Source organism: Sarcophilus harrisii, chromosome 4, assembly GCF_902635505.1.
Source record: "Sarcophilus harrisii chromosome 4, mSarHar1.11, whole genome shotgun sequence".
Taxonomy (NCBI): Eukaryota; Metazoa; Chordata; class Mammalia; order Dasyuromorphia; family Dasyuridae; genus Sarcophilus; species Sarcophilus harrisii.
The window spans coordinates 150,983,984-151,010,227 of record NC_045429.1 but is presented as its reverse complement, the minus strand read 5'-3'; the positions used below and the strand labels follow the sequence as shown (position 1 = coordinate 151,010,227).

General features: G+C 33.9%; 1 protein-coding gene across 1 annotated transcript in view; it reads right to left on the bottom strand.

The window, feature by feature from the left end:
- Positions 1–26,244, bottom strand: part of HIVEP2 (HIVEP zinc finger 2) — a 201,635-nt gene that overhangs the window by 95,065 nt on the left and 80,326 nt on the right. Inside the window, exon 2 of the mRNA XM_003769514.4 lies at positions 11,612–11,725. The gene's annotated coding sequence lies outside the window, so the exon portion shown is untranslated. The remainder of the gene's footprint in view (positions 1–11,611; positions 11,726–26,244) is intronic.

Below are 26,244 nucleotides of genomic sequence, written 5' to 3'. Positions count from 1 at the left end.
ACAATGTTATTTTGTAAATTTCTGCAGTATTCTACATCAATATGTTTTATGTCTCAACACAAATGCTAATATTTTAATTCATGAAAATGTCATTGTTGCACATAGTATAAAGCCAGCTCAAATTTAAGAAAAAATAGATGTCATGTTCAACAGCAGCTTTTCATGATAAAAACTGTATAAAGTAGAGAAATTGAATTTGTATCTTAATGGTCTAGAATGACAGTAAAATGTAGGGAAATTATGTTAAACTCAAACATTCATAAATAATATAGTTTAAGCTAAAGAACTATTGGTGAAAACATTGATGCGTTTTTTTTTAATATGATTAAAAACTAAGCCAAGTAATAATGGAAAATTTGCCATAAGGCATGATGCTATCAACCGCTATTGCAAATGAAAAAAAAAAAAAATAGAGAAAATGGAATGGTGATAAAGAATGGAAAATACAGGAACAAAGAGGAAAAGATAAAAGAGTGATTAGTATTGGCACAAGAGGTGTTTTTACACTAACAGATTTACTGTGTGCTTGTGACAAACTCAATTTTTTCCATGTACCTCTAGTATAATTTATATGGGATGAAGTGAGCTCATGTTATTTTCTCATTTTTCTGTTCCTTTTGCCTTTCTATTCTCTTGCCTTTCATTGTAAATTACTTAAAATGGTCTGAAAGGGTGGCCTGAAGGGTCTGAGATATTACTTTGCAAAAATGAAATGTGTTTATGGAAATCTTTTTTTCTGTGATTAACTTTCTAATAGGGTCATGAAACTTGCTATCTACCTCCAGATAAAGTGATTGATTCAGAAGGCAAATTAAAATGTCTCTTTTCTTTTCTTTAATTCTTTCTTTCTTTCCACTTCTTTTTGTTTCTCTTCTTTCTTTCTAATTTTTTCAGGCTAAAGTTTGTTTTGCCTGTTTATAATGGGTTTTACTTTTCTTGCTTTCTGAATGGGAGGATGGGGTAGAATTTGGAACTGAAAATGAAATTGAGTTAAATTTTAAAATAAAATAATTGAATTAAGGAATATTCAACTGGAATTCCCAACTGACTGTTACAAAAAAATTTGCTTTTTCCACTCTACAGGATTTACAATATCTATGGTATATTGTAAATTTCACACCATTGCATTTCTATAGAGGTATGATTCTAGTAATGACAATGGGACTGATATTAAAAAAAAAAAAAAAAAAAAAAAAAACTTGTCTTCAAAGTTCAGTTCCACCATTTGTGGAAGTGTGATTGTGGCAAAGTAATGAGCCTTGTTGGGTCTCAGTTTTCTCATCTATAAAACAGGTATAACAAGCTAGAAATATTTCTTGGAAGGAATCTTAGAGATAAGCTAAACCAATACTCATTCTACTGATAAGGAAACTGAAAGTAGGAGAAGTTAAATGACTTATCTAAGACCACAGTTAGTAAATGATAATTAAGCTGACAATCTAATCTAATTCTAAATCCAAATCTAATATTCTTCTCATTTTCCCATGCAGCTTTTCGTGCTTGCACAACCTATCTCACCCTGTTGACTTGATTGATTGAATCCTGTATATAAAAGGGATTTATTTACTTGAATGTAAACTATCATCAATAATTATTCCTATGAGTCGATACTGTTAATACAGCTCTTCAGAAGTTCTAGTATGCTAATGGTTTCATATACCTGTGATTTCTGTGTGTGACTGTAAGCATGTATATAATTAAAGTTATGCATTAACACAACTATTTCCTTATCTATGTGTTGATATATTTATATCTTTTATTGGAAGAAAGGAACAAGTGTTTGTGTGTGTGTGTGTGTATGTGTGTGTGTGTGTATATTTCCTTATATTGTTCTAGTTGGAAACCTCCCTCTAGATGGGAAATTGGCCAAGGAGAGTCCCAGGACTTCCCTGAGCCAAGGGTGTGGTAGGTGTGGTCACAACGCTAGGATATGTGCTTGAGTGGGGATGAAAGAAAGGCAAGATGTTATAGGTGCACAAGAAGCCTTTCAAATATATATAAAGAAACCTATGTATACTTAAAGGAAATCATATTAAAACAAAACCTATAAGATCAACCCATGAACAAAATTGACCAAGATAAATTCTTTTATGAACCCAAGTCTATTGTCTAATACTAATAATCACTTTGGCATGCCCCACCATAACTTAATCATATTTTCAAGGTTCATAATCACAAGAGATCATAGAGGGATTTTCTAGTCTAAATCCTTCATTTTACTAATGAAGGCATCAAGGCCTAGAGAAATTAATCAATGGTTTGCTCAAGATTACATAGGTTACAAAACTTGTGTGAACCCAGGTCCTTCTGCCTCCAAATGCAATGCTCTTTTCTCATTGTAAAATGTGACTGAATGATGCCTTTAAGGAATCATTCCATTTGTGAAATGGTTTTTAATCAAAATCTGACAGCAAAGAAACCCAGAATTCTCTGTGAAAGTGAAGAACAACCCAAATGATTCTAGTGTGTTGGCTTTCATAGCTGTCGGTATTCTCCAAACTCCCACTTATGTCTGATGGCAAAATCAGGTTCTGGAATAGCCAATGAATAATTTAATCATATACAAAAACATTCTTGCTAATGGAAATCTTTTTATGGCTTAGAATTTAAAGTATATTTACCACCCCACAATTATTAAATGTTTGCTTTAATCATTAGCACACAAGGTAAAGACAAATGATAATTACAGTATCATTAACATAGTCTAAACTAGTTTAATCAAGATCATCTATTTTAAAATTCAAAAAGTCTCCAGTGGAAGGGGGAGGGATAAAGTAGGGGAAGTAGAATAGGTTTTATCCAGCCAACTCATTACTCCTATCAGCTTTCAGAACATATGGACCCTGCAGCTAGAAAGGCCCCAAATGAAAGAATAACCATAAGTTCACATGAACTAATTAAAGTTTTTAAATTTTAAGTATTTGTTTAAAAATGCTACCACTTCCCTCAACCAGGCTGCCTCTCAAACAAAGTAGAGAAAGGGAGAAGTGCATGTGTACACACATTCCCTAGATGTTTCGTTCTGCCAAATAATGTTCCTTTTTTGTGCTATTTCAGTGAGTCGTGAGATGGCAAAGATCATACTCCTCAAAAGGAAAAGAAGTTATTCCCTCTACCCCCAACCCACCCCATGTTTTTATTTTAAGAATCTGAGAGGCACACTTCTGGCTGCTGAGCATCCTCTGACAAATACACATATTCCTAAGGAATTGGACATCCTAACAGGGCAGAGTTGTCAGAGCCTAATCTCTTGAGTGTAGCAAAATTTGACTGGGGGGGGAGGGGGCGATCTCTCAAAGTTTTCAATTAATGAGCAGACATTTGCATTATTTGAATTAATATAAATCCATGAGGTGAAGACCGGAGAAGGTTTCACCTATTTATTCCACACAAAACATCATATTCCTTTTATTTCCTGGATATTTCCTGCCCCACAGACTTCTTTATTTTTTTATATTTAAGTGTTTCCCTTGTTTACTGGTGGGTTTTTAGTTTGTTTTGAATCCTATCAGCTTTTCCTGACAACATTGTCTAGGAGAAACAGGACAAAAAGCATTGAAAGAAAATAAAAAGGTAGTATGGCACCATGAATGGACTTAGAGAAATGCAGCATGTAGATGTATCAATATTCATTCAGTACCTCCTTTGCTATAGACTGTCTCATTTTGTATACACAAATACCCTGCCCCCCCATTCCCTAAATGAAAAGAGCCTTTCCTTCATGTCCTCAGAAGCTTTCTCTTTTTAACTTGCAGCCATATGGATCATCCTCCTAGTCCCTCAACATGTGCATTCTCTCCCACAACCACACTCCTTCCTCTTAACTCATATTCTCTGCCCTAATTGGTTTGCATAAACTATACCTGGTTGACCTGGAAGATCTGGTTCTATCCTTGGCATCTAGGTTCTTTGCTTTATAGAAGCCCAGATTCCTGGGACCTCGAGGCCAGTTATTTATTTTGTTACTGTTGTCACAAGTGACTTTTTGTGATGCCATTTGGGGTTTTCTTGGCAACAATATTGAAATGGTTAGCCATTTCCCTCTCTACCTCAGTTTTCTCATCTGCAAAATGAGCTAAACAGGTTCAGTGACTTATATAGAGTCAAGCAAGTGATTGAGGATGGATTTGAACTCTGATGTTTTTGATTCCCAGTACAGTGCTCTAACCACTGTGTCACCTAGATATGCCCTCTCTACAAAGTCATTCTGCCTTTATTCTCTCTTCTGAGACTGACTTCCTCATGTTATTCCCATAACCGGGTGTCTTCCCAGAATGACTTATTTGTTCTTCCTGCCAGCATCAACAAGCTTCACTTGGTTCTCATCTCATGGGTGACATTCAGATTACAGACTCATCCTAAAGTCATTGAACATCAGATGTCTGTCCTCCAGCTAATTTCTGGCTCAAACCGCTTCTATTTCTCATATGGCTAAATCATGCTTTATGACCCCTTCCTCCAGGGGCATGATTCACTAAAGTCCAGGTTCACCTTCAGGAAAACAACATAAACTTTAATATATAACAATAGAACATTACCTTCCCCCAAAACACCTGCTTCAGATAGGGTCTATCATGATAGATAGGGTCACAGAGTATGATGTGAATGAGTAGCATCAGGCAATAAATTTAAAGTATCCTAAGGAAATAGTTTGGTCCTGTTGACCCTTCAGCTGATCCCATGTATATATATGGGATTTTCCCTTATTAGAATGTGAGCTCCTTGAGGGTAGGGGCTACTTTACTTTTTTATTCTCTAGTGTTTAGAAAAGCACTTTGTACATAGTAAAGACATTATAAATGCTTTCATATTCATTCATAAGACGTGACTTTACCTCAGATATTTTGGAGTGGTTCCTGTCATGCCCTGTGTGTGACTCACACTATAATGTGACTCACATATAATATATGCGTAATAATACGTAATAAAGTGATTCAATAGTGAGATTCAAGAACCACAGTCCACTTGATATCCTCTATAACTCAGCTCTAATGGGAAAGACAAGCTTCAGTAGAAAGACCAAGAACAAGACAGAAGAAACATAACATGGTTACAGGTCTACATTTGGGAGACAATTTGTTCACTAGTACTTCCCCAAATCCAGTGAAATCAAGCATCTAGAACAATGAGAAAAACAAACTACAGACTAAAAAACAGTATAATTCTAAGCAGTGGGGCATAGTACTAGGAAAATCACGTAGCCAGGTCAACAAAGAATTAGATTCATGATGCTATACTACCTGTGAAGTGTCATTGCTGGGTTGCAAACAGGGACAGGCTATATTAGTGGTAAACTAGTTGCAAAGCAAAAGGCCATTTTCACAAGTGAAACAGCAATCTACTAACCCTCACAAAGAGATAATGACATCATCAGCTCCCACTATCAGGACAAAGCTTTCTACAGGAGAATAGTAAAGCTATCTAATTTAAAAGACAAAGAAATACTTCAACCCTCAATTTCCATGGAAGCAGGGAAAATAAAGCCTAAGTATAATAGAAAAAATGCATTTTGGACATTGGTGCCAACTTTTTCTCCTATGCAGGCCTAAAATACAATCCTAAAAAACAGTTTAAAATGCTATTGCTTCTTTAATGCAGAAAACCCTTCTGCTGAAGGTAACAAAAAGTAAACTAGCCACTTCAGGAAAAATGAAAGAGCTTGAAGATGCAAAAATTGTAAAATTTCCGTGGTTAAAATAAGTTGCTCATATATACTCAAATGTATTTGGCTTTCCTAATTGAAAAGGAACTGCAAGAGATTTTAATGCCACTGGTAAATATATTTGTGTGTATATATATATATATATATATATATATACACACACACACACACACACATATATAGATATATATTAAGTTAAATTCTTTATGTTTATACTCATAGAAAATTATACACTTTAAACTAGTTATTCTTATACTGGAAATGTTGCTATGGAAAAAATAGGATTAATTTTAAATTAGCAGTACCGCTTTGCAACTTTGCTAAGCAAGCAAAAACTGTGGAAGAAACAAATCTCACTAAGAAACATTTTCATAACAAATGAAAGTTTAGGCATATCTCTGCTTACTAATATGACACTTAAAATGGTCTATACAAAATGAAAATAGCCTCTGCTGTCCTAACTTTTGAAACTGGGACCTTTCCACATTGAGGCTCTTCAATTCTTCAGCTGCCAAAGCTCTATCTAGGCCTCCCTCACCAGAACCACTATCACTGAAGCTATCTCTGACCTTCACCTAACACTTCCATTCCAGCACAGGAGTTCTGGTAATCTAAGTATGTTGCTCACAAGGGCCTCTCTCCAATTCTTGCATTTGTTCAATTCTCTCTCCAGCTTCATCTCCACTATCATCATTTTATTTTCTCATGGCCCTTCTGTCACATGATTCAGAGTTCAGAGACCTCATTTTCAAGATTTCCATTGCTTGAGTCCCTATCTTATCTCTTTGTACAGTAGTTTGGTCATGTCTGATTCCTTGTGACCTCTTGAACCATACTGTCCATGGTATTTTTTTTGACAAAGATACTAGAATAGTTTGCCATTTCCTTCTTCAGTGAATTAAGGCCAAGAGAGGTTTAATGATTTGGCTAGGGTCACATAGCTAGTAAGTGTCAGAGGAAGGTTTGGAATCCAGGTCTTCCTGATTCCAGACCCAGTGCTCTATCCACTGAGCCACCTAGCTGCCTCCATGTCTAGGATTATCCTATTCCTGATAACCAATACCAAAATTTTCTCTTATCTCCTGTTCCTGAGCGACTCAAGTCCAAAATATAAATCCAAATCTTCAGAGATGTTTTCTTGGCAAAGTTGCTACAGTAGTTTGCATTTTCTTCTCCAATGTGTCCCCTGTTTTAGAAATGAGGAAACTGAGGTAAACAGGGTTAACTGACTTGTCCAGGGACACACAATTAATAAGTGCCTAAGACCAGATGTGAACCCAGAAAGAAGAGCCTTCCTGATTCCAGGCCCAGCACTAGACTAGGACACAAATACATAAGGCTCTTAGGTAAATGAGAAGAGCTTTTATCTTTAAAAAACTAGACACTTCACTAGCAAGCCAAGTCTAAGGGTAGCAGAGACCAAGCAGTTCACTTCATTCAGCAAGAAAGCTGGTCTAAGAAACAGTTACTTTAAACTTATAGACATCTTTCTCCACCTATCTGAAACAAGCTGACTTTGGTTTATTTGTTTTGTAATATAGTCTAGCTTTTTTCTTCCACTAAGACCCATTCTAACCTGATTGTTTACAAGTATTTGATCTTCACATCCCTGATAATAAGTTTGTGTCCTCCTACCATCAGCTGTGTTCCCATAACAATGACAATTGTTGCTCAGCCAACTGGATTTATCCTAGTACTGTACTACTATCCTGACCCATGCTGAGGTGTCAAGTTCCACTTGAGTCCCTATGAAAAAGCATCAGTCCATCGATATCTTTCTACCTGACTAATATGAAGTATCCAAAACTTGAGATTATGGGTTCAGAAATGATTTAGTATAGTTTTTAAAGGCTATTTGACCTGTAAAGAAATTATAGTGTTAAAAATTTGGATTTCCTAGAAACCTAACCATTATGCATAAAAATACTTCAATGAGAAAACATTCTAAATTTCTAACAAGTGGTTTGTAAAATAAATAAATTTAAAATATTGCTAATTACCTAGAATGCAATCAATGCTTGATAAATGCCTGTTCATTGGTTGATTAAAGTAGGACCAGCCTATAAACATTTACCAAAAATATTGTTGTTCAGTCACTTTCAACTCTTCATGAACCCATTTGGGGTTTGTTTGGGTTGTTTTTTTTTTTTTTTTTTTTGGAAAAAATATTGGAATGATTTGCCATTTTCTTTACTACAGTTCATTCTACAGACAAAGAAACTGAGGCAAACAGGATGTCACAGCTAGTAAGTTTCTGAGGTGGATTTGAACTTTATTGACTCCAGGTCCAATATTCCATTTACTTTGCCACCTAGCTGCTTGAAGTATCAGCTTCTAAAAGTGTGCATATTCATGAACTTTTCATGTATTATTTCTTTGTCTGGCTTTGTGTTTGGTTTTGGTTTTTTGGGGGGGAGGCTGGATAAGGAAGAATAAGAATGAGAATTCAATGGCAACCGTGTATTAATGTTGAGATTATAAACCAACTCTTTAGTATAATCTCATTTATTAGTCCAGTGTACAATATGCTTTAAGTGCCCATTCTAACAATGTATTTGACAAGTATTCTGTACTATAGCACAGAAAATGTGACTTAAGAGAAAAAAGGGGAAAAAAAAAACCCTATTTCCCTAATCTCTTTGTTCCCTGATTTTCTGGAGGAATTCTTCCTACAACTTCTATAATGGCAATTGCTGTTCCACATTATTTTGCAATTTATTCTGTACCTTGGTTTTAAGCAATTCTGTTGCATAGCCTTTCATGTTTATTAAATACATATAAAATGATTATCATAGAAAAGAAAAAGAAAAAAGAAAAACAATCATTGAGAGCAAGATTTTAAATAGTTAAAGAAAGCTTGTGTTTCTGACATTCCGAAACTTTTCCTGCCTATTCTATCTTGTATACATGTTGGTCTAAAAAAGAAATGTCACTAATAAGAAAACTAACCTGATATACATACACACATACATATAGCCCTCATTTTATAGGTGAGGAAACCAAGACACAGAAATGTTAAGTGATTTACTAGGGTCATACAGCTTGTAAATGCCTGAGGTAGGATTAGAACTCAATATGTCCAATATCCTCTCTATTGAATTATGTAAATAATATTACATTGGTTACATTAAGAATAAAAATAACATTATTTTATTCTAAGTCTTTTGAAGAAAAAAGTAAAGAAAGCAAAGAGCATTTCCATTCAAACCAGTGAAGAACTTTTTTCAACTTTTATAAAGAGCAGCATTTAAACTTCACAACATCTTCAGTTATAAACAGTTATCACTTTGAGGGTATATATGTAAGAGTTTTTTCCTCTCATCTCATAACTTCTAATGCTGACTAACCATAGCACAGAAACGCCTTCCATTTGCCAGAGAAATCTGTTCTAACCATTGAGCACCCCCAGAATTCCTTGGCAGATCTATCTAAGAATAATGGCAGACTGTATTTAGAAAATAGTCAATCAGCCCATAAACATTTATTAAACACCTACTATGTGCCAGGCACTATGCTAAGCATTGGGAGACCAAAAAAATAAAATGGCAAAACAGTTCCTGCCCTCAAATAGCTTACAATCTAATGGCGGGAAAAATATACAAACACATATATACAAAGCAAACTATGTACAGGATAAAAATGAAATCATTAAGAGAGGGAATTAAATTAATTAATTAAAGAATTAAAGGGGTTGGCAAAGGTTTTCTATTGAACAGGACTTCAAAAACTTTTTCCACTCCAAACCCCTTTTTACCCCAGAAGTTTTTAAATGACCCCAGATATATAGGCACAAAAATAGGCATACAAATTAAACACTGACTGATAATAAATGATAATTTTGCAAAAAAAAAAAATCTCCCCACATTCTGTTACAAGATCCCATATCTAGTCATAAGCCATAATTTAAAAAGCTGGGCTAGAGAAAATGGTCTTTTAATTGTGACTTCAAGAAAGCTATGTAAGTAGCAAGCAGACAGAGCATTCTAGGAATGAGGGATAGTCAAAGAAAATGTCCAGAGCCTAGAAATGGATTGTCTCCTTCGTGGAAAACCAGAAGGTCAGTGTCACTGTATTGAAGAATACATGGCAGTAAGGTGTAAGAAGACTGGAAAGGTAGGAGGAGGGCTAGTTATGAAGGGCTTTGAATGGTAAACAGTTGAAAAGAGGAGACAACATCTATGTAAATAACTGACACAGATAGATGGTTATAAAATTCATATTTCTAAAGGGATTCCTAGGGCCATGATATTGGAGTCAAGAATATGTAGTTTCACAATATAATGTTTATTTCAATAAAAATTGTCCATTTGAATGAGCCAAAGAGCTAGGCTATAATTTTCTTGCTGAGTAGCATTTATTCTGAATTTGTATTATTTTTATTTTTGAACCTGGTCTTTTATTTCACTAACACGGAAAACTCCCTCTACCAATATAGGTCAGCATGTCTTCTAAAACTTGGACTCTTAAAGTTATTAGAAAACTAAGAGTGACTTGCCCATAGACATACAGAGAATCTGTATGAGGTAGGATTAAATTCAGGACTGCCTCATTAAAGGTAGTTCTCTATCCACTATGTTATAATGCCTCTCAAAATTTGGTTTTCACCTTACAATGCACCTTTTAGGAAAAATTAAAATGATTTAGTTTGTAAAGCCCTTTTAAAAAGACCTCAATTTTAAATAGCTGAAAAAATTCAGAGATGAAGAGAAAACATTTACATTACTGATAGATATCATTATTTTTCATCTTTTAATACCTATGATAGCTCTGAAAAATTAATGTGGTATATATTTAAATCTTTTGAGTTTGAGAAGCTTTTTACTTAACTGAATTATTTCCCTATAAGTCAAGAATTATTCTAAAAATCTTTCTGAAAGACATCATGTATCCACAAAAATGAAAATCCTGCCTCAAAAAAATGATTGGCTATGTCCTTAAGTAGGCAAAAATAAAGATTCCCCATAATTTCAATTTCTGACTTCTCTAAAGTGACAAAATACTTATAGTGATTTTTATCAAACTAACTAAATCAAGATTCAGGATGAAATACAATTGTCACAAGAATGAAAAATTGTTGGACAAAGTTGAGTTCATTTGAGTATTGTATAAGTTATATTAACTGTGACACTTATAGAATAATAGTATTCTTTTGGCCTCATTTTCTCTTGTATAAGATGCTTATACTTTAGAAGGCTGATACAACTTAGTAGCATGAAAACTATCCCTCCCAGAAAGTGCCCACTTTGCTGACTTATGCAGATTGCTGAAATGTTTAACATTAAAATTCATCATGAAAATGCACCTTTTCACAAAAACTCCATTTTATATGCAATTGAACCAAAATATGGTAAGTTCAGTGATAGAAGCAGGAACAAATAAGAGTTTTCTTACACTTAAATCCAATCCCATGGAAAACAGATGGCCAAGTCCTGCAAGATGACTGTCATTATGAGAAAATAATCCAGAACTCACTTTACTAGGATCCAAGGGAAAGCTGACCTATCCATTAAACTGCTGTAATTTGGTTCCCATGACCTGTAGTATTAACATTCTAAGAGATGTCTGAATAGAGTCTCCCATCATCACAAAATCTTTTGCCTAATAGGCAATAATAAAGTGCTCAAAGATAATATCATCTTTTCCCTCTTTTTTCTTTAATAAGAAGCTATACCAAATTTCTCTTAGTTAAGAGTCCTGAATTCCATAAACCATCTGTTAGAAATCAATTCTAAAAAGGAAGAGCAATTAAGGCAGGGTAAGATCATAGTGCCGGACAGAGTGCTAAGCCTGATGAAGATAAATATCTTCTTTTTGGATGATATATCACGGAGAGTCTTCAAGAACCAATGGGAAAGTTAAAATAATTAGCTTTGGAGTTCCATGTATACCTTAAAAGTGGAAATGAAATAAATTCTAAGACTGTGTATGAAAACATTTGATTCAGCTTACCTGACTGCTGATAGTAAAGATTTAGTAATCATTGGTTCCAGCCATGGCAATTTGTTTCATCATTCAGGTGAGTATGATTATTGACTGTCTTCTTTAAAATTCCAAAGTCTCCACCTAATCAGAAAAAAACAAATTGAAAAAAAGCATGTTAACTGGTGCAGTAAGTTCTGTAATAACTGTGAATGAAACAAAAGCATTACTATGTCTGTCTCCATAGTCTTTCTTCTTCTTATGAAGTACTGTGAACTTGGAGTCTAATACCTTGAGTTATTAGCTGAATGAACCTGGAGAAGTAAGTCATTTAACAACAGAACAATTAGTTTCCTCCTCTGTGAAATCAAGGACATAATACCTCTTCTATCTACTTCCCTAGGTTGTGGTAAGGATCTAATGGGATGACCAAGGTGAAAATAGTGCTATAGGTCTGGGTTCTCCCTCTACCAATGGTAATCATAACATCTGCATGTATTAGCATATAGTCTTTGAGAAGTATAATAGCTAAAAAGTGAATCACCTCATAAGCCTTTCTGTACTTAGCAAGGCTGGTTCTCAGACAACATACACAGAATCTATCAGCAACCTTTCTAGTTACAGAATACAGGGTTATCTCCAGACACCATGAAGCAAAGTAAGACATCATTGCAATAAGAAATAACTGACTTTAAACCTCATGTTAATATTAATAATAGTTTACATGTATGTATTCCTTGAGTAACAAACACATATATGTATACATATATTATATGTGTATATATACTTATATCTGTATATATAAATATACAGATATAAATATTCACAATTTAAAAATGAACAGACACATTTAATGAGGTTAAATGATTTGCCCACAATCACATAGCTAGCAGGATTTTGATTTTCTCGACTCCAAATCTAACATCAAATCCACTAAACCAATTAAGGTTTTCTAATTCAAAGTCCAATGCCTTCTGCTACAGTATAATAGTTATAAAATAAAAATACTTTCCATTTGATTCACATTAGAAAGGGCAGAACTTAAAAATACCTGGATGAACCAAAAACCATTAATTGATGTGTAGTGAGATTTTTTTTAATCCAAAATGAATAGAATAAAAAAAAATTTTCAAAGTAAAATTATAACAAATGTTTGTGTCAGTTGACATACTTAGTGTTAGAACTTAATAATTTACATGTACAAGAGCTTTTGTGTATACTGTATCATTGTTCCTTACTTTCCCTCCTCCCTTCCCCCCCAAAAAAAATAGTATGAGGTAGGCAGGACCAAGCAGATTATCCTCCACTTTACAAATGAAGAAACTGAGGCTCAGAGAAATTAAGGAACTGACTAATATCACAAGCTGAAAATATTTTTCAGTAGTCCAAACCCAGAGTCCAAGTCTTCTAACTCTATATCCATTTCTTTCTTCCATTAAGCCACTCTTCCTCTCTAAAACAATCAAAGTATTCTTAAGATTCTATTGACGAACTTCCTAATTATTATAATCATATTAGACCTAGACTTTTATTGCATCCACAAACTTAACTCAGAAACTTACCATTAAACAGTATCAAAGGTGTTTAGTTATAGTTTCAGTAACATTCCACCTCTATTTACTTTGTTGGTAAGAAAGCTCTTTGAAAACCAAACACTGAACTATCTCTACTGCTCCAAGGCAGATTTGAGAGAGGATAGGATTTATGTCAGTCTAAGATAGATGATTTCCCAGCATAAATTTGGATGTAGAAAAAGTTGAATGAAAAAGCATAATGGAAAAACTGGATAACAACCTCTTGCATCTTATAGTGTAGTTATATTCAGTCTAATGTCCTTGTACTTCAAACATGTTCACATTGAAATTACAGAACCACATTTTAAAATGAAATAGAATCCTCTGTCTCTCTCTCTCTCTCTCTCTCTCTCTCTCTCTCTCTCTCTCTCTCTCTCTCTCTCTCTCTCCCCTGCATTATCCAATATTTAGGATAGCTATACTCATTGCTCTTCTCTTACGAGATTAACTGAAAGTTAATTGAATTGCCAAAATTTGAAGATTAAAATCAATTGATCACATGATTTAAGTTGTTATCAATTAACAGTGAAAAAAAGTTAGAAAGTATTCTAATTAGTCTTCCTGCTCTAAGTTTCTCAATACTTCAGTCTATCCTATATACATTATTACTAAAGTAATTTCTCTTAAGCTCATATCTTGCTACATGACTTCTATAATTCAGTCAACTTCACTGACTTCCTACTATTTCTAGGATAAAATACAAACTTTTCTGTTTAGCTTTTAAAGCCTCTGCACAACCTGGCCCCAATCTACCTTTCCTGTCTCACTGAACATTACTCTCATACTTATTCAGCTACAATGGGCTTCTTTTTTTTTTCTCTTCCTCTCATTTAAACAGATCATAACCTTTCATCTCCCTAATCCTTCCAACACTTTTAAAGTACTCTTCTATGTCAAATGACCTTGCATTTGACTGTTTTACATATGTTTACATTTGTTCCCTTTATAATGTTGTACATACTTATATATGTACATACTATCTTTCCTATTATAATACAGGAAAGGGAAGAGGAGAGGAACAAGCATTTATTAAGCACCTATTGTGTGCCAGGTGAGGCAGCTAGATGGCTCAGTAGATAGGGTGCTGGGCATGGAATCATAAATATCTGAGCTCAAATCCAGCCTCCAACACTTGCTAGCTAACTACTATTTGCCTTAATCCTCTGGAGAAGGAAAAGGCAAGTCACTTCAGTATTTTTGCCAAGAAAACCCCATGAACAGTATTGATATGCTATGGTCCATGGGGGTCACAGAGTCAGACATATTTGAACTGCTGAACAACAATACCAGCAATATGTGCTAATATACTAAAATGCCTTACAAATAATATCTCATATGATTCTCACAATAACTCTAGAAGTAGATGTATTTATGTTCATTTTGCAGAGAGGAAACTAAGGTAGACAAAATGATTCTCACAATAACTCTAGAAGTAGATGTATTTATGCTCATTTTGCAGAGAGGAAACTAAGGTAGACAAAATTAAGTGATTTGCCCAGTCACATATTTCAGTTTTGAGGCTAGATTCAAATTCAAGTCTTCTTGACTCTGGACCCTGTAGTGTATCCATCATATCACTTAGCTGTTAACTTAAGCTCCTTGCAAACTTTAAAGGGCTATATAAATGTCATTTTTGTCATAAATGTTATTATTGTCATTATAGCTGTTGTATTGATTAAGGATTGATTAATCTCATGTATCTACCACCCTATTTCCCCATAGTTTCTCCTTTTAAATTTATTGACAATAGAATAATCATTTTCCCAAGGCTAAAGCATCTGTAATAAGAAGTAATTGGGTTCTTAACCACTCTTTAATTATATATTATAGATAGATGATAAATAGACTGATGATAGATATGGATTAGAGATGATAGACAAATTGATAAACATTCAATATCCATCCTATCTTTCTTGTATATTATAACAATATTTTAAAATTAAAATATCTCAATCTCTCTTATTAAAGTTCATTACCTTAAAATGATACTCTGCAAATGTTTTGTACCTTTATAGCATGGATACTTTCTTCAAGAATAAAGTGAAAAGATGATGGACATGGAAAGCAACAAATAACATCACAAAAATAAAACAATTTTGACATGCTACAATTGGTTACCAATGGGAGTAATTTCCAAATAAATAGCAGTATTTAATCAGGACATCAATTTACTAAAGAAGAATCAAAACCAACATGAAATTAGAAGAATAAAAAGAAGGTATGATATAATCAAAACCATACCAACCAGAGCTATTTAAACAAGATACTGACAAGATACTGAAAAATATGAAATGAAACAGAAATTTACATGTACTAATAACATTTCCTACAGAAAATTAACTAACATAAAGCAATAACTTACAATTAAGAAACCATAAGAACTTAGAAAACTTGGCCAACAAACAGTTGATAGATTATAAGCATATTATCTACAATGAATTGAGTTTAAAAGTGAGGTAAAAGATATTAAAAATATGTGACTTCAAAAGAAGATGGGCCAGTTATGTAGGAAGATTCCTATGTTGTGCTGTTACCCACCTATTAAGAGATCTAAATGAAGAACATTAAAATGTTGTGTTGATTCTCTGTGTAGAATTTATAGGTAAAACTGGATGAGTTGTAATCTGTACAATTAATTGCCTTCATCATTGAGAATACAGATTCATTCTTGCATCTGAGGCTACCTGCTTCTACAAAATGATTTGCTTCTCTGAATAGTTTAAGGCTTAATAGCATGTCCAACACAAGAGACTATTATGGTTACCTAGTATTCAACTTCAAAAAGAATAAGTACAGAAAGGATAAATCACACATATGGATGATTCAGTTAAATTACCCTTAATCCTTGATTAGTCTAACAGGTCTTGATCTTGTTGGTATGAATTCTCATAAAATAGGGAAGCCTTATAATCTTGATACAATATATTATATAGTACAATGTAAAATTTCCTAAGAATACATTTTTGAATAGCACAAGTTTAATAAAAGTACATGAACTAAGATTGCAGCAGCATTATAATTTGCTTAAAACAACAAATAACATTACTTAAGAGAATTTTGTGGCCTGATTAAGATTCCTGTCGCTCAGTCTAAAATACATTTCTCTTTCTTTTTCTTTATCAACATCACTACAAAAGAATTTAAAAATAGTAAATTAACCTCTGGTATGAAAAAGACTGATTAACAGATCTTTAAGTAGTTGTCATCTCCATGGAGTCAACAATATCAAAATATATGGGTTGCTAATATTTGAACATGAAATTTTAAAAACTAGATCTACTATTATTGCAGTCAATCTCAATTTGCTTTCCCTGCTGCAAAGCATTCTTAATAACTCCACTATTTGACTCTCTATCCTACTCATTATAGAACCTGGTCAAACCCTCTTTAGCTTTTCTCAAGCTTTCCATGAAATACCTTCCCTGTATGTTGAGAACTTCACCTGAAACATCAGAAAAATATTGAGACTATTCCCCAAGACTTCCCTCTTCTCCCCTCTGCTTTCTGACATCATTCTGACATGCTCTACAACATCCTCCTTTACTCTAATGATGAGAGAGCATTTCTTGATCCCATCCCTTCCCATCTATTTCTCCAACAGATTTTCCTTATTATCATCCCAATCTTTCTCTAATATCTAATATTCATTCTCTCCCTATTGGCACATTCCCAACAACCTACAAACATGGTTGTCTTTTTTTTTTAACCTTAAAAACTCTGAGGAATCCTACCATGAAAAATATTTAAGGTATGCATACTTTATCATTTTCCAAGTGTTCTTTTACATCATATTCTATATTGTGTTATATATGATATATTTCATGTGTAGATATATGTGTCCACATGTATATATATGTATCTGTGTTTTGTCAACCACATAGAAATTTAAGCTCTTTGCAAGTAAGGATTATTTTACTTTTTGAATACTTGGGACTCAGTGTAGGCTTGTCACATAGTAAGAATTTATTATATGTTTATTGAGAGATGCACAGCTTGTCTCTTCCCTTGTTTCTAGTTGTTTAAAACATTATTCTCATCCATGAAATCTATAGTCCAGCTATTTTGTTGTTCCTTACATATTATAGTCAATCTCCCATTTCTGGGCCTTTTCAAGCCTAGAATGTTCTTTCTCTTTACCTATATCTCTTAACACTCTGTTGTTGTTGTTTTTTAAGACTCAACTCAAATATCACCTCCTTTAGAAGGCCTTCTTCAATCCTTACAGATTTTAGTGTCTTCTTCTCTAAGATTACCTTTCACTTCTGTATTTATTTTGTATGTATCCCTACACTCATTAAAATGGAAGCTCTTTGAGTTCATTATGCTTTTCCTTTATATCCTCAGAACTTTGATATAGCTCCTGGCATACTGTAAGGGTTGAATAAATAGTTGATGACTGATTATTTATTTGATTAAAGAAGCATCTTATCAGAATGAATATAGTAGAAACAGAAGGATCAAAAAACCCTGTGTAAAATCCCACTACCTGACTGATCCTGAGTAAGTGACTCAATTTCTATGTACAAGGGATACTTCTCTGAGACTTAACCTCTAGATTGGTGGGAGCCTGTAGAAATATCTTTATGCTAATAATAATTTGTGTAACATTGAATTTTGTCATAAATCAACTGTTATATTTTCATCATCTGTAGACCAAATAAAGTCATATAAAATGAGATGTATTAGAGAAATAAAATGACCTCATTTAGTGACTTCTTTCAGTGGTAATTTAATCATCTGTGTTCAAATCACAGTTTTATCACTTATCTGTAGTATTCTGTCTTTGGAAAATTTGTCTCACTACTACAAGATTGTTTCCTCTTCTGTAAAATGGGAGTGATAATAATTTTATATCCTGTTTCACAGAGTTGACATGAGCAAAGGCATGGACTGGACCTGGAGTCAGGAAAATATGAATTTAAATACAGCCTCAGATATTTCCAGTTGTGAAATCCTGGGCAAGTCATTTAATTTCTTCTTATAGGATAATAATGGATTTACCTCTCAGGAAGAGGATAAAATAAAATATTTTGATATTACTTTAAAAACTTTAAATCACTATGTAAATTCTAGTTATTATTGTTAAATATCAAAGAATTATAATAATGTAAGTTATTACTATTAACTCATGCCAACTTTAAAGAATACCAGAAATATGAGTTGCTTTTATTAAGCCATATAGTCCCAGGATGATACCTTTTCAGTTTTACTCCAAATACATCTCTAAAACATTGTAAGAGGAGAGTAGAAAGCTAAGGTGAACTTTTCATTTTTCAAAAAAAGAAATATTATCTATATAATAATAATTGACATTTATACTGAAATATAAAATTTTATATCTATTGGCTAATTTGTGCCTCGCAATATCCTTGTAAGATAAGTATAAGTATTTGAAATTGTTATTACTCATATTTTAGCAATGAGAAAATTGAGGCTAAGAAATTCCTCAAGGTTAATCAATTGAAGCTGAAAGGTTGCCTATAGTTATACAGCTAATAGATATCATAGGCAGGATTTTAATTGTGTCTTCCTGAAACCAAAACTTGAAACTGTTCCAAGATGCTTCACTGCATTTCACCCTCCTGATTTATTTGATTTTGTATCACTACATACTTCCTTCATTATGTCTGATTATACCCCTCAGACTTTCTACCAAAAAAAAAAAAGATGGCAAAATGTTTAACATTTTGGAAATGAAATATTTCAAAGATATGTTTAACATCACCTTAGTGGTTTCTACACCTCTGAATATAAGAAGTCATATTCTTGCTCATCTGACTGAGTATTGTTGTTAAATGCTTCAGGAGATACTTTAAAATATCAAAAAGTGTCTAAGTTTTTTCCCAACTTTTTCCCTTAGAAGTTGAGAAGTAAATGGAGACTTAAAGAGCATCAATCACACACCTTTATCTTATAGACTGGGAAATGGAATCCAGAGAGCAAAAATAATTTGTTTAAGGTCACCCAGATAGTTATTGGCAGAACTAGATTTCTGACTCCCAGCCTTTATACTGTTCTAGAACACACTAGTGAATTTTCCAGGACCCAATAATCAAATTCAATTCAATGAATTTTAGTTAAGTATCTATGATGTGTACTTTGCTAAACACTGAGAGTACAAAGATGGATACTCCACAAGGAGTCTACCAGACAACAGAGAAGATCTGATACACACAAATAAATATTAATCAAAATAGCATATGATGGGATCAAAGGAAGTTTCAGGATTATTAAATTTTATTCAAGAAAAATTATTTGGCTGATCAAAAGTAATGAGGGAAGGTCTCAAAGGACATTGCTCAGGAAGGTCAAAGAACTTAAGAATTGAGAAATGTAACAGAACTTGAAATTCAGTGGTCTATTGATCATGAAGGAGAAAGAATGGAGAGGATTAAGCATCTATATAGTACTTTCCATATGCCAAATACTGTGCTAAGCACTTTACAAATATTATCTTGTTTTATCCTCACAACAACACTGTAAGATAAAAGACGTCATTGTCTTTATTTTTTGGTTGAGGAAATTGAGGCAACAAAAGCTAAGTGACTTTCCCAAGATTACACAATTAGTAAAATTCTAGGGATGGATTTCAACTCAACTCTTCTTGATTCCAAGTCCTATCCCACTGTACCCCTATCAAATCCACTGTCTATTGGAAAAAATAGTTTCAGCAGAATGATAGGAGTAGAAAGCAGAACAGGCAATTAAACTATGAGTAGATGTTGAAAAAGTAGCAGGGAATAGAAGTAGTTGAAAAAGAGGCAGTGAATATAGATGACACTTCCTAAAAATTTATCATTGAAAGACAAGAGAGATTTGAGATGAAAGCTTGAGTGGATGTTTAAGGTGAAGAGAAAGTTTTTTAGGACAAAAAAAGTCAGGAAAGTAAGGAAAGATTCATTAAGGAGGAAGAGATTTTAGATGAAAGGAGGGGAAAAAAGATGAGAAATTATTGAAGAAAAGATATTGAAGATGAGAAAAGAGGGGATCTAACAATGCTCCAATTATGTCCAGCTAGTCACTGAGCAGTTCAGTAATATATTCGTCTACAACTCACACATCAAACATATTTTAAACACATATATACTCTTCTCCCTTTCTCAATTTCCAGTGGATTTCATAAGATTTGAACTTGAAGGCTATATATACATACCTTCACACACATGCCTATATGTACATAAATACATGCACACATACATAAACTTGTGTTTAGGTGTATTGTATAGGTATGTATGTATGTATATCTATATAGATAGATAGATAGATACATACATACATACACACATATATATGTATGTATGTATTTGTTTTCGCTGTTTACTAATTTTAGAAAGAATATGTAGAGTCCTCAATCATCCTCATTCTTTTTTTTTTTCCAATATGGTTATCACCACTTCTACTTGATAGCTCTCAGATAAAAATTTATAAAAGGAAGTCAGGAAGTCTGGAATGTCTTATTAGTCTTATTATCTTCACTATATACAATAGAATCACAATATATTGTTGAGAAATAGTACCTTAATGATTTGAAATAATTACTAAGTATATTCTTCATAAATATATCACCCTTGGATAGTAAATAAGGATTAATATTTTATTCTGTTTAGTTCTTCTAAATACATAATTTAATTAATACCTAAATCTCTAATCTGTAATTTGGGTCCTATTTATCTATTTCATATTATGTATGTATGTGTAATATATATGTGTGTGTATATAAACCTTTATACATAAAACACATTATGTGCAGTGGTTTATATATGCATATATACATGGTACATATATATTATATATACAGAAACAGACAATACCTATATATACTATATACATATAATATAGGCACATGATATGACATATGCACATATACACATTCACACTTGTATATGCAATACATTCAAGCTATACATTTATACATGTGTGCGCATGTAAGTGCTTGAAATGACCTCTTTCCCTTGAATCTGTAAGTCAACTTGGTAGTTCTTCTAATATTTCATTGAATACCCATTGACATTAAGCAAATTTAGAGACAGAAGAATGCTTGTAGATCTAATAAGCCACTTAAAATGTCAAGAATTGTTGGGAGGCATGAGAGCTAAGGACAACAGAAAGGCTTTTAAAGCTAAGTTACAGGTAAGGAGAAGGTCATGAATCAATCAATTAAGCATTTATTAAGGTTCTACTATGTGCCAGACACTGTCCTAGGCACTGGGGAAACAAATACAAAGAATAAATCCTTACTCTCAAGGAGCTTATGAGGGAAACCATAAAAGATATACAGAATGTAAATATAAAGAAAATACATGGGAAATAAATACAAGATAGTTTGGGAAGGAAGCCACTAACAGTTAAGGTGAAGGGGGGGGGGGGGGTGTTCATTAAGAAACCCTTCATGTAGAAAGTGGTACTTGAGCTATGTCTTGAAGGTACATGCGGATTCTGTGAAGTAGAGGTGAGGAGGGAATACATTTCAGGAATGAGGAACAGCCAATGAAAATGCAGAGATAGAAGGCAGAGCATTGTATGGCAATTAGAAAGCCAGTTTGACTGTATTGCACAGTTTGGGAGTGGGAGTAATACACAATGACACTGGAAAGGTAGGAAAAGGCAAGGTTATAAAGAGCTTTAAAATCCTAGACTGAACTTGGAATACTAGAGGAATGTTGGTGCCTTTGACAGAAATAGCACAGTTTGGAAAAGGGAAAAGTGTTGGGAGGGTGGGGGGAGAGTGGGTTGTTAAGGGGAAGATGAGTTCTATTTTGGAAGTAGCGTCCCGGATACATCTTATACTCAACATTTCCACCACAAAATATTTCCAAAACTGAACTCATTACCTTTTTCTCTAAGCCCTGACTTTTACCCAATTTCCCTATAACTATCAAGGTTATTACGATCTTTCCAGTCACCCAGGTTCACACTTGAAGTCATCTTCAACTCCTTACTACCTTTACCCCATCATATCCAATCAGTTGCCAAATACTGCTGATTCTTCCTCCATCTTCCTCCATCTCTCATCTATTCAACCTTTCTTACAGACCTTCATCACTTCAAGACTATTCTTTTACATCAGTCTGCCGGTTGGTCTTTCTGATTCATTTCATCTTCTACTCAGTTCCCAACATAGTCTTCCTAAAGGACAGATCTGATTCTTACTCAATATACTCCAGTTGCTCCCTATTATCTCCTGGATCAATTATAAAATTCCTTTTGGCTTTTAAAATGCTTCACAACCTAGCTTCTTTTTGTCTTTTTAGTCTTTTTACATTTTAACTCCCTGCATATAATCCATAGTCCAGGTCTTTTGCTGTTTCTTGCAGAAGATACCCTACCTCCCTGCTTTCCTGGCCTCATCAAAGCCAAAGTCTTCGCCCTGAGATTTATTCTAAATTAGCCTATATATATAGTTGATAGCTTATTGTCTCCCCCATTAGAATGTCCTTGAGGGCAAAGATACTTTCTGTTTTTCTTTGTATCCTCAATTCTCAGTACAATATCTGGTGCAATTAATAAATTACTTGTTGTTGACTTGACTTGTTTATTACATTTGTATATGATCCAAAGTTGAGCAGGATAGCTAGAATATTGGATTGCAGAACTAGGATCCCAAAAGACATTGATGATGAGATAGCTATTTGCTATTTCTCACACACAACCCTCCATTTGCTGACTATATTACTTTTCACTGGCCATTCTCTATGTCTAGAATACTCTCTCTTCTAGTTTCTTTCAAGGCTCAACTCAAGTTCCACCTTCTACAAGAGTTCTTTTCCTGCCCCATTTTCTTTGCCGTCAATTCCTCAAGAGAAAGGATAAGAGTTCATCTTCCCTTCTAACTATACCTATTTTGCATTACATGGTTATGTGCATGTTTTTTTCCTTCATCAAAATGTGAGGTACTTGATGTCAGGTACTGTGTTTTTTACTTAATTTTTATCCCTAGTGCTTAGCAAAGTTTATAGAAGAGAAGACTTGTTCACTGTAATAATATTAAATTTAATAAAGATAAATGTAGAAGATTAAGGCACAAATAGATTACATTTTTCTGAAAATATCTATTGATTTTAGATGATTATAAGCTGAATGAGTTAATGAAATGACATGAGAGGCAAAAAAAAGATGACATTAACTTCGTTTACATTGGGAAAGACATGCTGTTGTTTGTCCTTCATTTTCAAAGAAGCCCAATGACAGCATGACGCATGATGTCTCAATTTACACACAAGTTAAATTTAAATAAAGGACAGTTGTGCAAAATTGTGAACCTCACATTCTCTTCCAGATTCCAGTGGTAAGACTTAGTTAGGACAACTAGTAATGGCCTAGAATGCATTGGATGACCCTGGATTATTCTTTGTGTTATCAAGCTCTAAGCACTGGACAGCACTTCAACCACCTTCATAGCCATTGGAATAAACTGTTGACATCCACCCACTCAGTCAGAAGTCTTCAAAAGCTTAGGGTAGGCGTCCCTCGACTCTTCAGTAAGTTGAAAGCACATTAGATGTCTTCAACCTGGTTTAGCCCATCTGCCAAGACAGTTTTACTGGGGTCTCTTTGCTGTGTCTATTACAGGTATTTGGAGACACAGGTGAGAGTTGGGTGACATTAGAGATGGATGAGTAGCCCTCAGAAGACCAAGCCAGCCTACTCACCAAAGGTGCTAATGTTGCCTGAACACTTCATCATATCTAGAACAAGGGAGTGAGCTATCCTGTGTACTTTGGCCTGTGCAGATCACATATAGAGCACTGTTGTTAAGTCCTAGACACCACATTTTCTGAAAGATATAAATATGCTAAAGCCCATCATGTGAAAGATGTTCAGGTTGTTGACAGAAGTAAAGAGCACATTTTATGAGAATTAATTTCATGGATTGGAGATATGAAGCCTTAAGAAGACTTGATGGGAGAACATAAAAAAAATGTTATTAAGCACTAGAAGAAAGATCAGACTTAATGTATTCAATCACTGGACAGTAGAGCTAGAATCAATGAGTAAAACCTACTACAGAAAGACAGATTTAATTCTGATAGAAAGAAGAACTTCTAAATATTTAAAATTGCCCCAAAGTGAAATTCACTGTCTGAGAAGAATTAATAGAGCTTTTCTAGTAGAGCTGAAATGACCACTTGGGAATATATCAGAGAGGATTTCTGTTCAGAAACATATTATATCAGATGATCACTTAACTCCCTCCTATCTCTGAGATAATACTACTACTGCTATTGCTGGTGGTGGTGGTGATCATGAGGAAAGCAACGTCCTTTCTTGGATACATGCAAATAAAAGCTAAGGACTTGACTTCTTCAACACTTAAGCAGTCAAATTCTATCAAGTTGAGTGAAAGTGTGAGTGACGTATTTGCTCACTCTCTTGGAGAATGAAGCATGTAAAAAATGTGGCAAATATTTTAAAATCAGAGCCCTGTTTCCTGAAAGAACGAAAGATGCTGACAAATTTTCTGCCAGTTATTACCTCCAGAGTTCAAAATAGCAAGCTGAGTGGGTGTAAGCACTTCAAGTGCAAAAGAAAGAATAAGCAGGGTGGGTATGAAGGGAAAGGAAATTGTACTTTCTCCCCTTCTTCTGTGTGAGGAGAGGAAAGAGATTTTAAAGGGATATTAATAAGTACAAAAACAAAAACAAAAATAAAAATAAAAAACAAGAACAAAAACAAAAGCAACTAATGAACTTGCATAAAAACTCAAACTTGATTTAATGTTACATTCAGGGTAAAAGCTGTCAAATTGATGCTAAAAAGAAAAGTTCCTATTTCCTGTCACTTGTTTCTTTGCTTGAGCAGCTAGATGGCACAGTGGATAGAGAATGGGACTTTAAATCTGGAAGATTCATCTTCGTGAATTCAAATCTGATCCCAGATATCTCTTAGCTGTGTGATCCCGGGCAAGTTACTTAACCCTGTTTGCCTCGGTTTCCTCATCTGTAAAATGAGCTAGAGAAGGAAATGGCAAAACTCCAATATCTTTGCCAAGAAAATCCAAATGAGATCACAAAAAAGTCAGACACATCTACATGACTGAATAACAAACTGTGAAGTACTGAGAGGGAGTAGGGTATAGTGCTTAAAGGGTCAGCCCTAAAGTCAAGGAGACAAGGGTCAAGACTTGACAAACTCAAGAGAGCTATTGACAAGTGAACCACTCAACTGTTTAGTACTTGAGACAGTTCCCTAAAGTTTGAAATCACAGATCAAAACCAAAAATAAACAAACAGACAAAAAACCTGCATAGTACTGATTCTGTGTGTAACAGGATTTCAAAGAAAGGAAAGGTCAATATAGCCATGCATAGTTTGAAAAGGCTTCCTTAAAGAGGTAAAACTAGGGCCTTGAAGCATGAGTACAATTTGTACAAGGGAAGAGAAATAGAAAGTACTTGCCTACCATTTCAGTATGGGAAAATGTGAACCAAAGAGGAGTCTGTGGTTGAATTGAGCATTTCTGAAAACTTCAGATTTCAGATATGACTATTGAATAGTTTTAATCTGAATTCAGTCTTAGAGCAGGAAAACAAAACCTGCATCCTTTTAAAAATGTTAGCTTTTTAAAAAGAGACATATTACTATACCAGGTCAGTAAATAAATGGGCAAAAATTAACTTTGAAAATATGTAAATCAATTGTTGTAGCCATAACACAATGAATGGCAATTATAGATTTCAGTTTATTACACAAGAATTTTTTATTTTTATGACTTTATATAATCTTTAATGACGAAATCACAGAATATTAGCATTTGAAGAGATTTTAGACACAGATAGAGAACAACAATTCAAAAGAATGCCAGTAATGTGAACCAGGGTTCAAATTCTAACTCTGTAGGCCTCAGTTTCCCAATATGTAATCTGAGGAGGGTGGAATAGATGTTTTCAAAGGTTCTTTCCAAGTTTAGATATTGGATTCTCTTATTATGAAATTTAGGATCAAGAAAGTTGTTATTTCACTAAGGTCACAACAGTTAGTGAGCCATTAAAAATCTTCAGTTGTACAAGGAACATAATAGCACATAGTAGGAGCTTGATAAATGCTTGTTGACCTAATTGACTGATACTCTTGTCCAACAATGTAATCAACA